Below are 13151 nucleotides of genomic sequence, written 5' to 3'. Positions count from 1 at the left end.
GCAGAAGGCAAGAAATAACTAAGATCAGAGCAGAACTGAAGGAGATAGAGACACAAAAAACCCTCCAAAAAATCAATGAATCCAGGAGTTGGTTTTTTTAAAAGATCAACAAAATTGACAGACCACTAGCCAGACTAATAAAGAAGAAAAGAGAGATGAATCAAATCGACGCAATTAAAAATGATAAAGGGGATATCACCACTGACCCCACAGAAATACAAACTACCATCAGAGACTACTATAAACACCTCTACGCAAATAAACTGGAAAATCTAGAAGAAATGGATAATTTCCTGGACACTTACACTCTTCCAAGACTAAACCAGGAAGAAGTTGAATCCCTGAATAGACCAATAGCAGGCTCTGAAATTGAGGCAACAATTAATAGCCTACCAACTAAAAAAAGTCCAGGACCAGATGGATTCCCAGCTGAATTCTACCAGAGGTACAAGGAGGAGTTGGTACCATTCCTTCTGAAACTATTCCAATCAATAGAAAAACAGGGAATCCTCCCTAACTCATTTTATGAGGCCAATATCATCCTGATACCAAAGCCTGGCAAGGACACACAAAAAAAGAGAATTTTAGACCAATATCCCTGATGAACATCGATGCAAAAATCCTCAATAAAATACTGGCAAACCGGATTCAGCAACACATCAAAAAGCTTATCCACCATGATCAAGTGGGCTTCATCCCTGGGATGCAAGGCTGGTTCAACATTCGCAAATCAATAAACATAATCCAGCATATAAACAGAACCAAAGACAAGAACCACATGATTATCTCAATTGATGCAGAAAAGGCTTTTAACAAAATTCAACAGCCCTTCATGCTAAAAACGCTCAATAAATTCGGTATTGATGGAACGTATCTCAAAATAATAAGAGCTATTTATGACAAACCCACAGCCAATATCATACTGAATGGGCAAAAACTGGAAAAATTCCCTTTGAAAACTGGCACAAGACAGGGATGCCCTCTCTCACCACTCCTATTCAACATAGTGTTGGAAGTTCTGGCTAGGGCAATTAGGCAAGAGAAAGAAATCAAGGGTGTTCAGTTAGGAAAAGAAGAAGTCAAATTGTCCCTCTTTGCAGATGACATGATTGTATATTTAGAAAACCCCATTGTCTCAGCCCAAAATCTCCTTAAGCTGATAAGCAACTTCAGCAAAGTCTCAGGATACAAAATTAATGTGCAAAAATCACAAGCATTCTTATACACCAGTAACAGACAAACAGAGAGCCAAATCATGAATGAACTTCCATTCACAATTGCTTCAAAGAGAATAAAATACCTAGGAATCCAACTTACAAGGGATGTAAAGGACCTCTTCAAGGAGAACTACAAACCACTGCTCAGTGAAATCAAAGAGGACACAAACAAATGGAAGAACATACCATGCTCATGGATAGGAAGAATCAATATCATGAAAATGGCCATACTGCCCAAGGTAATTTATAGATTCAATGCCATCCCCATCAAGCTACCAATGAGTTTCTTCACAGAATTGGAAAAAACTGCTTTAAAGTTCATATGGAACCAAAAAAGAGCCCGCATCTCCAAGACAATCCTAAGTCAAAAGAACAAAGCTGGAGGCATCACGCTACCTGACTTCAAACTATACTACAAGGCTACAGTAACCAAAACAGCATGGTACTGGTACTAAAACAGAGATATAGACCAATGGAACAGAACAGAGTCCTCAGAAATAATACCACACATCTACAGCCATCTGATCTTTGACAAACCTGAGAGAAACAAGAAATGGGGAAAGGATTCCCTATTTAATAAATGGTGCTGGGAAAATTGGCTAGCCATAAGTAGAAAGCTGAAACTGGATCCTTTCCTTACTCCTTATACGAAAATTAATTCCAGATGGATTAGAGACTTAAATGTTAGACCTAATACCATAAAAATCCTAGAGGAAAACCTAGGTAGTACCATTCAGGACATAGGCATGGGCAAAGACTTCATGTCTAAAACACCAAAAGCAACGGCAGCAAAAGCCAAAATTGACAAATGGGATCTCATTAAACTAAAGAGCTTCTGCACAGCAAAAGAAACTACCATCAGAGTGAACAGGCAACCTACAGAATGGGAGAAAATTTTTGCAATCTACTCATCTGACAAAGGGCTAATATCCAGAACCTACAAAGAACTTCAACAAATTTACAAGAAAAAAACAAACAACCCCATCAAAAAGTGGGCAAAGGATATGAACAGACATTTCTCAAAAGAAGACATTCATACAGCCAACAGACACATGAAAAAATGCTCATCATCACTGGCCATCAGAGAAATGCACATCAAAACCACAATGAGATACCATCTCACACCAGTTAGAATGGCGATCATTAAAAAGTCAGGAAACAACAGGTGCTGGAGAGGCTGTGGAGAAATAGGAACACTTTTACACTGTTGGTGGGATTGTAAACTAGTTCAACCATTATGGAAAACAGTATGGCGATTCCTCAAGGATCTAGAACTAGATGTACCATATGACCCAGCCATCCCATTACTGGGTATATACCCAAAGGATTATAAATTATGCTGCTATAAAGACACATGCACACGTATGTTTATTGCAGCACTATTCACAATAGCAAAGACTTGGAATCAACCCAAATGTCCATCACTGACAGATTGGATTAAGAAAATGTGGCACATATACACCATGGAATACTATGCAGCCATAAACAAGGATGAGTTTGTGTCCTTTGTAGGGACATGGATGCAGCTGGAAACCATCATTCTTAGCAAACTATCACAAGAACAGAAAACCAAACACCGCATGTTCCCACTCATAGGTGGGAACTGAACAATGAGATCACTCAGACTCAGGAAGGGGAACATCACACACCGGGGCCTATCATGGGGAGGGGGGAGGGGGGAGGGATTGCATTGGGAGTTATACCTGATGTAAATGACGAGTTGATGGGTGCAGCACACCAACGTGGCACAAGTATACATATGTAACAAACCTGCACGTTATGCACATGTACCCTACAACTTAAAGTATAATAATAATAAATAAATTTAAAAAAAAAAAAAAGAAAGTAACATAAAATGAGGTCATAAGGGTGGGATCCTAATTTGATAGGATTGGTGACCTTATAAGAAAAAGAAAAAAAATCTCCCTGTCTCAATATATGCATGTGTATAGAAGAAAGGCCATGTGGGCACACATCAAGCAAGCTGCCTGTAAGTCAGGAAGAGAGCCCTCACCAGAGTCTGATCAAAGTGGAACCTTGACCTCAGACTTCTAGCCTCCAGAAAAAAATTATGTTGTTTAAACTACCTAGTCTATGGTATGTGGCTATGGCAGCCTGAGCAGCCTAAGACAGAGAGGGAGTGTATTGCTAAGTAGATTTTGCCCAAGAGTAAAACAGGACTTCTCTAGGCCAAATGGCCACCAAGTGTAAGTATCAATTCTTCAGGATCCCTTAGCTTGAAGCTATCCAATGATCAAGGACTCATTACATAATGAAGCAGCCCATTCTATAATGGATAACTTTCGTGGTTAGAAAAGTCTTATACTAACGTGTGTAAGACTTATTCAATGTATGTACATGTAAAGGCATGAATAAGACTTTTATAACCTTTATAATCACCAAAGTCTGCAAGATGTCTGCCTCTAATTGCCATTGGTCCTTTATTTTGCTTTGCAAAGTCACCCAGCACAGATTGGTAACTACTAGCTCTAAAAAACAGCAAGTGTTTCTTTAAAAAGCTGACACCTTTTCCAATAACGTTACACTTCTAAATTGACCTGAGGTTGAAGATTTGTGCTTCTCCTAGGAGTCATCTTTGGAAAATGTAAACTGAATGAGAAGCCCAGAGAATTTACATTAAGTCACTCACCTGGTGTCTGCCAATGTGGGTCCCTACAACAGCTGCTGCTCCACCTTGGGTATGTTCTATCTGATTATAACTTATAAATTGTGGCTCCCTATCTGCTGAAGTTCCTCCAGCTCTGTAAGAATTCTCAGTGTTGACACAACATGCTGTAGCATGAATGCATTTTATTATTACAACAAAGTCCTTTCTTTGCACATAAAATACTGGGTGTTTATTTGGATTATAAAGGATGATCCAATGGAAATACTGTGAGTTGCTGGTCAAAAAATCTGGCCTTTCTATTTATATTCAATTAGAAATCACTACATGACTTGGAGGGAACATCCTAACACCTTGGTGCCTCCATTTCTTCATCTCTAATATGAGAATATTATTTGCTTTTCAATTATAAATACGTGGTGAAAATAGAACGAAAAAGTCTTAAGAAATAGTCTACACAGTTCTAAAACCTCTTTAGGAACTTCTATTTGTGGTGGGATATAGTAGACATTCTTTCCTCTATCCCTTCCACAAGTCCAACTTTATATATGAACATTATATGTAATACAAACAAAAGAGAGGAGAGGGAAGACTGACTTAAAACCTCAGGATCCAAAAGACAACATGGTGATGAGTTCCTTAGGTTTACTTTTTGCTTCACGCTGAAAGAACCAGAAACCCCAACATGCCAATGTACCCAGACAAAAAGAAAACCCAGCAATATCCTGCTTCCTCTATCCAAAGGACCAGAAAAGGGCAGCTTAGCCAGATGAAATACTTTTAGACTAATAAACAATATATTCCAGCCAAACACCATAGAAAACACTGTGGACACACACACACATGCACCCACACCCCCCAGCAAAGGCTATGCTAGCCAGAGTATAATAAGTTGCCCCAAACTCCCTGCTGGGGTGCTATCAGAGAAGGCCAGCTACAGAGAAATACTGAGCAGAGACTTCATCCCTGCTGGGAAGTAGTATGATTCTCACTACTGACACTTGCCACCTCAGTATCAGTGGAGACCATGTGAGGAACGTGGACTTCTACTTGGCATCTGGCAATAATAAGGCACCACTCCCTCCCTGCATTGGGATCGTGTCAGAAATGTCCTAGAGGAGTGTCAAGAATTTCTCCACCACAGAGTGGTAGTGAGAGCACAATGTTGTGGTGTCTGTGGAGGCCATATTGGGAGCAGTAGTGAGGAGGACCTAATCTTCCCCTCCAGGGAGGTATCACCATAGGCCTAGTGGGGAACAGGGTCTCCCAGCCTCACTCAGCAGTCATGAAGAGCGGCGCCCCCTACCCACCTTAGGTATTAGTGGAAGCTGAGTAGGGAAATTGGATTTCTACTTCCACCTGGAATTAATGAGGTAGCACTCTTGTTTTCTCTGCTGGAGCAGTATTAGAGGAGTCCAGCCAAAGCAGGTTTAAATAGGAACCAGAGTCTCATAACGCAATATCCCAAATCCAGATTTCAATCAAAAATCACTGACAACAAGAATCAAGAAGATATCTAACTGAATGGAAAAAAACAATGAATGGATGTCAACAGTGTGATAAGAGAGATATTAGAATAATGTAACAAAGTATTCATAAAAATATGCATCAAAAAGTATTTATGGACATGTTTGAAACAAATGACAAAATAGCCTCAACACATTTAAAAAAAGATGTCAGCAAATAAACAGAAGATTTTTTAAAAAAAAAGACAAATGGAATTCATTGAAGTTATACAGTATAAGAGCAACACATAAAATTAGTCGTATTTTCATACACTAAAAATGAACAATCTGAAAAGAAAATTAATAAAATAATTCAACTTACAATAGCATCAAAATAATAAAATGCATAGAAATAAATTTAACCAAGAAGATAGAAGGTTTGTACATAAAAATTACAATATATTGCTGAAGGAAATTAAGGATAACCTAAATAAATAAGTCACCCTGTGCTCACAGATTAGAAGATTTAATATTGTTAAGACAGTAATACTCCCCAAAGAAACCTACAAATTTAACGCAATACCTATAAATATCTCAACAACGTTTTTTATAGAAATGGAAAGGCTGACACCAAATTCATAATGGTATTTCCAGGGACCCAAATAACCAAACAACTTTGAGAAAAAGAAAATTGGAAAACTCATACTTTCCAATTTCAAAACTCATTACAAGCTATAGTAATCAAAACAATGTATTACTGGCATAAATATAGACATATATATTAATAGAATAGAGAGTATAGAAATAAACCCTCAAATTTATGGTTGATTGATCTTCAATAAGGGTGACAAGATCATTCAATGAAGAAAGAATTGTCTCTTCAACAAATTATGTTGAGACAAATTGATAGCCATATGCAAAAGGATGAAAATCAACTCTTAACCTCACACTATATACAAAAATTTATTCATTATAGAAAAAAGACCTGAATATAAGAGCTAAAAATACAAAACCGTTAGAAGAAATCACAGGGGTAAATCTTGGGCCCTGGATCTGGCAATGGTTTCTTAGGAATGGCACTAAAAGCACAAGCAATTTAAAACACAGATAACTTAGACTTCATCAGAATTAACAAACATTTGCATATCAAATGATATAACCAAGAGAATAAAAAGATAGCCCATACAATGGAAGAAAATATTTGCAAATCATGTATTTGATAAGGATCTAGTATCCAGACTATATAAAAGACACTTACAACTCAACAACAGAATGACAAACAATCCAATATAAACATGTCAACGGACTTGAGTAGACATTTCTCCAAAGAAGTTTACAAATGGCCCACAAGCACACGAGAGGCTTCTCAGAATCATTGGTTATTAAAGAAATGCAAAAAAAAAAAAAGCACAGTGAGATACCACCTTACCCACACTAAGATGACAATAATAATAATAACATCAACAATAAAAAGAAGAAGAGGAAGAGAAGAAGGAGGGAGGGGAGGAGGAGGAGGAGGAGAAGACTAACAAGTGTTTGTGACTATGCAGGACATTGGACCCCTCATACATTGCTGGTAAAAATGTGAAAAGGTGCAGCTACTATGAAAAACCATTTGGTGATTTCTCAAAAAGTTAAACATAAAAATACTATATGACCCAGTAGTTCCACTCCTAGATATATACTCAAAAGAACTAAAAACAAATGTTCAAACATTTGTAAACAAACTTATACAGCACCATTATGCACAATAACCAAAAGGTGTAAACAACACACATGCTCATAAAGTGAAGAATGAATTAAAACAATGTCCATATCCATATAATGGCCTATCACTCAGCTATTAAGAAACTGAAATACTGAGAGAGTGTAGCAAGATGGCATAATAGAAGGCTCCACTAATTGCGACCTCCCCCATAAGTACACTAATTTAACAACTGTCTACCCAAAAAAAGCACCTTCATACGAATCAAAAATCAGGTGAGCATTTACAGTACCTACTTTTAAGTTCATATTGCTAAAAGACGCACTAAAGAGGTAGGAAAACAGTCTTGTATTGCCAATGTCACCCCTACCCCATTCTCCAGCAGCTGCAGCATGATGCCAAGAGTGTTACTGTGTGCTGGGTAGATGTAGAGAATTGTGAGACACTGAACTCAGTGCTGCTCTATTATTGCCAAAAGTAAAATTAGACCAAACTCAGCTGACACCCAGCCACAAGGGAGCATTTACAATAGCCATAGCCGGAGGGGAATGGCCGAGCCCAGCAGTTGGAACTTGAGTTCTTACAAGCCTCGCCACCATGGGGTAAAGTGCTCTGGGTCCCAAAATAAACTTGAAAGGCAGTGTAGAGCACAGGGAATGAAATTTTTAGGTGAATCCTAGGGCAGAACTGGGCCCAGAGACAGTGGACTAGAAAGTATGAGGCCTACTGAGACATCAGCTGAGACAGCTGAGGGAGTGCAGGCAACACCCTCCACATTACACTGGGCTTCACAGCTTGTGGCTTCAAAAGAGACCTCTTCCATCTGTTTGAAGAGAGAAAAGGAAAAAGTGGGGAGAACTTTGTCTTGCATCTTGGATACCAGCTCAACCACAACAGGACAGGGCATGGATTAGAGTTGTGAAGCCTCTTTCCTGGCCCTAGCTCCTGGTCGACCTTTCTAGACACACTCTTGGACAGAAGGGAGCCCAGTGCCTTGGAGGAAAGGACCAAGTCCTGGCAGGATTCATCACCTGTTACTTAAAGAGCCCTTGGACCCCAAATAACCATCAGTGATACCCAGGTACTATGACAAGGGCCTTGGGCCAGGTGCTATGTCAAGGACTGTGTCTTGTGGTTTGAGACTCAGATATGCTGGTTCAAAGTGAGACTCAGCACATTCCCAGCTGTGGTGGCTATGGGGCAAGAGGCCTGCTTGAGAAAAGTGAAAGGAAATGTAAAAGGGACTTTGTCTTGCGCCTTAGATGCCAGCTCGGCCGCAGGGGGATGGAGAACCCAGTGGGCTCTTGGATTCTCTAATTCTGGGACTTGACTCTTCGATCGTATTTCTGAACCTGCCCTGAGCAAGAGGGGAGCCAACCACCCTAAAGAGTAAAGTCTTAGGCCTGGCACTATTTGCCACAGCTGACTGAGGAGCCTTGGGCCTTAAAGAAACATCAGCAGTAGTCTGGCAGTACTTCTCGTGGGCCTGTGGGGGCAGTGCCCATGGGGAGAGGCTCCTCTGCTTTTGCAAAGGTGAGGAAAGAGTGGAGAGGACTGTGTCTCATGGTTTGAGTGCCAGCTCAGCTGCAGTACAATAGAACACTCAGTAGACTTCTATGGTATTTGACTCTAGTCCCTGACTCTCAGATGGCACCTCTGGACCCACCCAGAGTTTGGGGGAACTCACCACCCTGAAAGGAAGGACAAACACTTGAGTGGCTTTGCCACCTGCTGATTGTAGAGCCTTAAAGCCTTGAGTGAACATAGGCAGGAACATAGGCAGTGGTTACAGCAACTCTTGGGTGAGACCAGTGCTGTGCTGGCTTCAGGTTTGACTCAGTGCAGTCCTAGTGGTGGTGGCCACAGGGATGCTTTCGTCACTCTACCACCAGGTGACTCAGAACAGTCACCTGGTGGTGAAGTGACTCAGAATAGAGGTGACTCAGAATAGAGAGAGAGACTTTTGTTTATTTGGGAGAAAGTAGAGAAAGAAAAAAAGAGTCACTGCCTGGTAATCCAGATAATTCTCCTCGATATTGTCGAAGATCATTGAGATGTTACCTCTATGCGTCTGCAAGAACCACAGCATTACTGGGGTTGGGATGTACCCTAAAGCAGATATAGCTTAGATCACATTACCCAAGTCCTTTTGAATATCTTGAAAGTCTTCCAAGAAGGATGAATACAAACAAGCACAGATTGAGAAGAATACAATAAATAAATAAGTATTCAATGCCCAGACACAGACAAACATTTTAAAGTATCACAACCATCCAGGAAAACATGAACTCACTAAATTAACTAAAAGAGCCAGCAGGGACCAGTCCTGGAGAAACACAGATATGTGAACTTTCAGACAGAATTTTAAACATGTGTGTTGAGGAAACTCAAAGAAATTCAAGAAAACACAGAGAAGGAATTCAGAATTCTAGCATACAAATTTAACAAAAAGATTAAAATAATTTTTAAAATTATTTAAAATTTTTTAAATTTTAAAAATCGAGCAGATATTCTGGAACGGAAATATGCAACTGGTATACTGAAAAATAAACCAGAGTCTTTTAATAGAAGAATTGATCAAGCAGAAAGAAATTATTAGTGAGCTTTAAGACAGGCTATTTGACAGTACACAGTCATAGGAGATGAAAGAATAAAGAATAAAATACAATGAAGCATGCTTATAGAATCAAAAAAATAGCCTCCGAAAAGCAAATCTAAGAGTTGCTGGCCTTATAAAGGAGGTAGACAAAGAGATGTGGGTAGAAAGTTTATTCAAAGGGATAATAACAGAGAACTTCCCAAACCTAGAGAGATATATCAATATCCAAATAAAGGAAGGTTATAGAACACCAAGCAGATTTAATCCAAAGAAAATGTGTTATTCTGTTCTCATGCTGCTATGAAGAAATACCCGTAACTGGGTAATTTATAAAGAAAAGAGGTTTAGTGGGTTTCCGCAGCTAGGGCGGCGGGAGGAGTGGCAGCGGCCAGGCAGCCCAGTTTCGCGAAGGCTCTCAGCCCGCCTCGGCCGGCAGGCACCCGGCATGCGCCTTCCTCGCCGCCAGGATGCCCAAGAGGAAGGTCAGCTCCGCCAAAGGGGCCGCCAAGGAAGAGCCCAAGAGGAGATGGGCAAGGTTGTCAGCTAAACCTCCTGCAAAAGTGGAAGCGAAGCTGAAAAAGGCAGCAGCGAAGGATAAATCTTCAGACAATAATGTGCAAACAAAAGGGAAAAGGGGAGCAAAGGGAAAACAGGTCGAAGTGGCTAACCAAGAAACTAAAGATTTACCTGCAGAAAATGGGGAAACGAAAACTGAGGAGAGTCCAGCCTCTGATGAAGCAGGAGAGAAAGAAGCCAAGTCTGATTAATACCATATACCATGTCTTACCAGTGGTCCCTGTCTCCCTTCTTGTACGATCCAGAGGAATACTTTTATCAACTATTTTGTAAATGCAAGTTTTTTAGTAACTCTACAAACATTTTTAAGAAGGAGGGAATCCCACCTCATCCCATTTTTTAAGTGTAAATGCTTTTTTTAAGAGGTAAAATCATTTGCTGGTTGTTTATTTTTTGGTACAACCAGAAAATAGTATGGGATATTGAATTATGGGAGGCTTTGACTGTCTTGGGTGTCAGCTTAACATTCCATAGATGGGGGGTTAGTTTTTATATCCTATAATACAAAGCATATTAAATGGCAATATGGAGTCAGTCCTGCATTTAATGTCTCGAACATTTTAAATTCTATTCTCATGTTGTTTTTTAGTAGAATTGTTTCCTAAAGAAAACCACTGCTTGATCATGGCGCTCCCTGTCGGAATTGTGTGCACTCTGTAACATCTTTGGTTGTGGTAGTCCTGTTTTCCTAATAACTTTGTTACCGTGCTGTGAAAGATTACAAATTTGAATATGTAGTGTACCAGCTATTCAGTTGTGAACTGTTGGGCCATATGTAACAGCTGAGCAACATGTGAAGATACTGGTACTTGATAGCCTCTTAAGGAAAATTTGCTTCCAAATTTTAAGCTGGAAAGTCACTGGAATAACTTTAAAAAAGAATTACAATACATGGCTTTTTAGAATTTCGTTACATATGTTAAGAATTGCATACAAATTGAAATGTCTGTACTGATCCTCAACCAATAAAATCTCAACTATGAAAAAAAAAAAAAAAGAAAAGAGGTTTAATCGGCTCACAGTTTCACATCACTGGGGAAATCTCAGGAAACTTACAATGATGGCAGAAGGCACCTCTTCACGGGGCAGCAGGGGAGAGAATGAGTGCCAAGCAAAGCCTTCATATTGGGAGGGGCCAAGATGGCCAAATAGCAACAGCTCTGGTCTGCAGCTCCCAATGAGATCAACGGAGAAGGAGGGTGATTTCTGCATTTCCAACTAAGGTACCCAGTTTATCTCATTTGGACTGGTTATGCAGTGGGTCCAACCCACAGAGGGTAAGCAGAAGCAGGGTGGGGTGTTGCTTCACTCGGGAAGTATAAGAAGCTGGGGGACCTCCCTCCCCCATCCAAGGGAAGCCCTGAGGGACTGTGCTACCCAGCTGGGTTACTATGCTTTTCTCACAGTTTTTGCAATCTGCAGATCAGAAGATTTCCTCATGTGCCAACACCACCAGGGTCCTGGGTTTCAAGCACAGAACTGGGCAGCTGTTTGGGCAGACGCCAAGCTAGCTGCAGGAGTTTTTTTCATACCCCAGTGGTGCCTGGAACCCCAGTGAGACAGAACCGTTCACTCTCCTGAAAAGGGGGCTGAAGCCAGGGAACCAAGTGGTATAGCTCAGCGGATCCCATCCCCACAGATCCCATCCCCAGCAAGCTAAGATCCACTGGCTTGAAATTCTTGCTGCCAGCACAGCAGTCTGAATTCAACCTGGGACACTGGAGCTTGGTGAGGTGAGGGGCATCCACCATTACTGAGGCTTGAGTAGGTGGTTTTCCCCTGATAGTGCTAAGGAGGCTGGGAGGTGTGGACTGGGCAAATTCACCACAGCACAACAAAGCAGCTGTGGCCAGACTGCTTCTCTGGATTTCTCCTCACTAAGCAGGGCATCTCTGAAGGAAAGGTAACAGCCCCAGTCAGGGGGCTCACAGACTAAACCCCCATCTCCCTGAAAAAGAGCACCTGGGGGCAGGTGTGGCTGTGGGAGCAGCTTTAGTACATTTTAATATTTCTGCCTGCTGGCTCTGAAGAGAGCAGCTGATCCTGTCCAGAGGGATTCTCCCAGCACAGTGCTCAAGGTCTGTTAAGGGCAGACTGACTCCTCAAGTGCATCCCTGACCCCCGTGCCTTATACTTCATACAGCAGAGCTCTAGCTAGCATCAGGCTGGTGCCCCTCTGGGATGAAGCTTCCAGAGGAAGGAGCAGGCAGCAATCTTTGCTGTTCTACAGCTTCCACTGGTGACACCCAGGTGAACAGGGTTTGGAGTGGCCCTCCAGCAAACTGCAGCAGACCTGCAGAAGAGGGGCCTGACTGTTAAAAGAAAAACTAACAACAGAAAGCAAAAACATCAACATCAACATAAAGGACTTCCACACAAAACCCCCATCCAAAGGTCATCTGCCTCAAAGATCAAAGGTACGTAAATCTGCAAAGATGTGGAAAAACCAGTACAAAAATGCTGAAAATTCCAAAAACCAGAATACTTCTTTTCCTCCAAATGATTGCAACTTCTTTCCAGCAAGGGCACAAAGCTAGATGGAGAATGAGATTGATGAATTGACAGAAGTAGGCTTCAGAAGGTGGGTAATAATCTCCTCTGACCTTAAGAAGCATGTTCTAACCCAATGCAAGGAAGCTAAGAACCTTGATAAAAGGTTACAGGAACTGCTAACTAGAATAACCAGCTTAGAGAGGAACATAAATGAACTGATGGAGCTGAAAAACAAAGCACGAGAACTTCGTGAAGCATACACAAGTATTAACAGCTGAATTGATCAAGCAGAAGAAAGGATATCAGAGATTGAAGATCAACTTACTGAAATAAGACAAGATTAGAGAAAAAAGAATGTAAAAGAATGAACAAAGCCACAAGAAATATGAAACTATGTGAAAAGACCGAACATATGATTGATTGGTGTACCTGAATGTGACAGGGAGAATGGAACCAAGTTGGAAAACACACTTCAGTATATTACCCAGGA

At 40.8% G+C, this 13151-nt stretch overlaps 1 pseudogene; it reads left to right on the top strand.

The window, feature by feature from the left end:
* Window positions 1-9960: 9960 nt before the first annotated feature.
* Window positions 9961-10710, top strand: LOC123571196 (non-histone chromosomal protein HMG-14 pseudogene; annotated as a pseudogene).
* Window positions 10711-13151: the final 2441 nt, after the last annotated feature.

Source organism: Macaca fascicularis, chromosome X (genome assembly GCF_037993035.2).
Source record: "Macaca fascicularis isolate 582-1 chromosome X, T2T-MFA8v1.1".
In the NCBI taxonomy this organism is placed as follows: Eukaryota; Metazoa; Chordata; class Mammalia; order Primates; family Cercopithecidae; genus Macaca; species Macaca fascicularis.
This window is presented reverse-complemented; position numbering and strand designations above follow the sequence as displayed.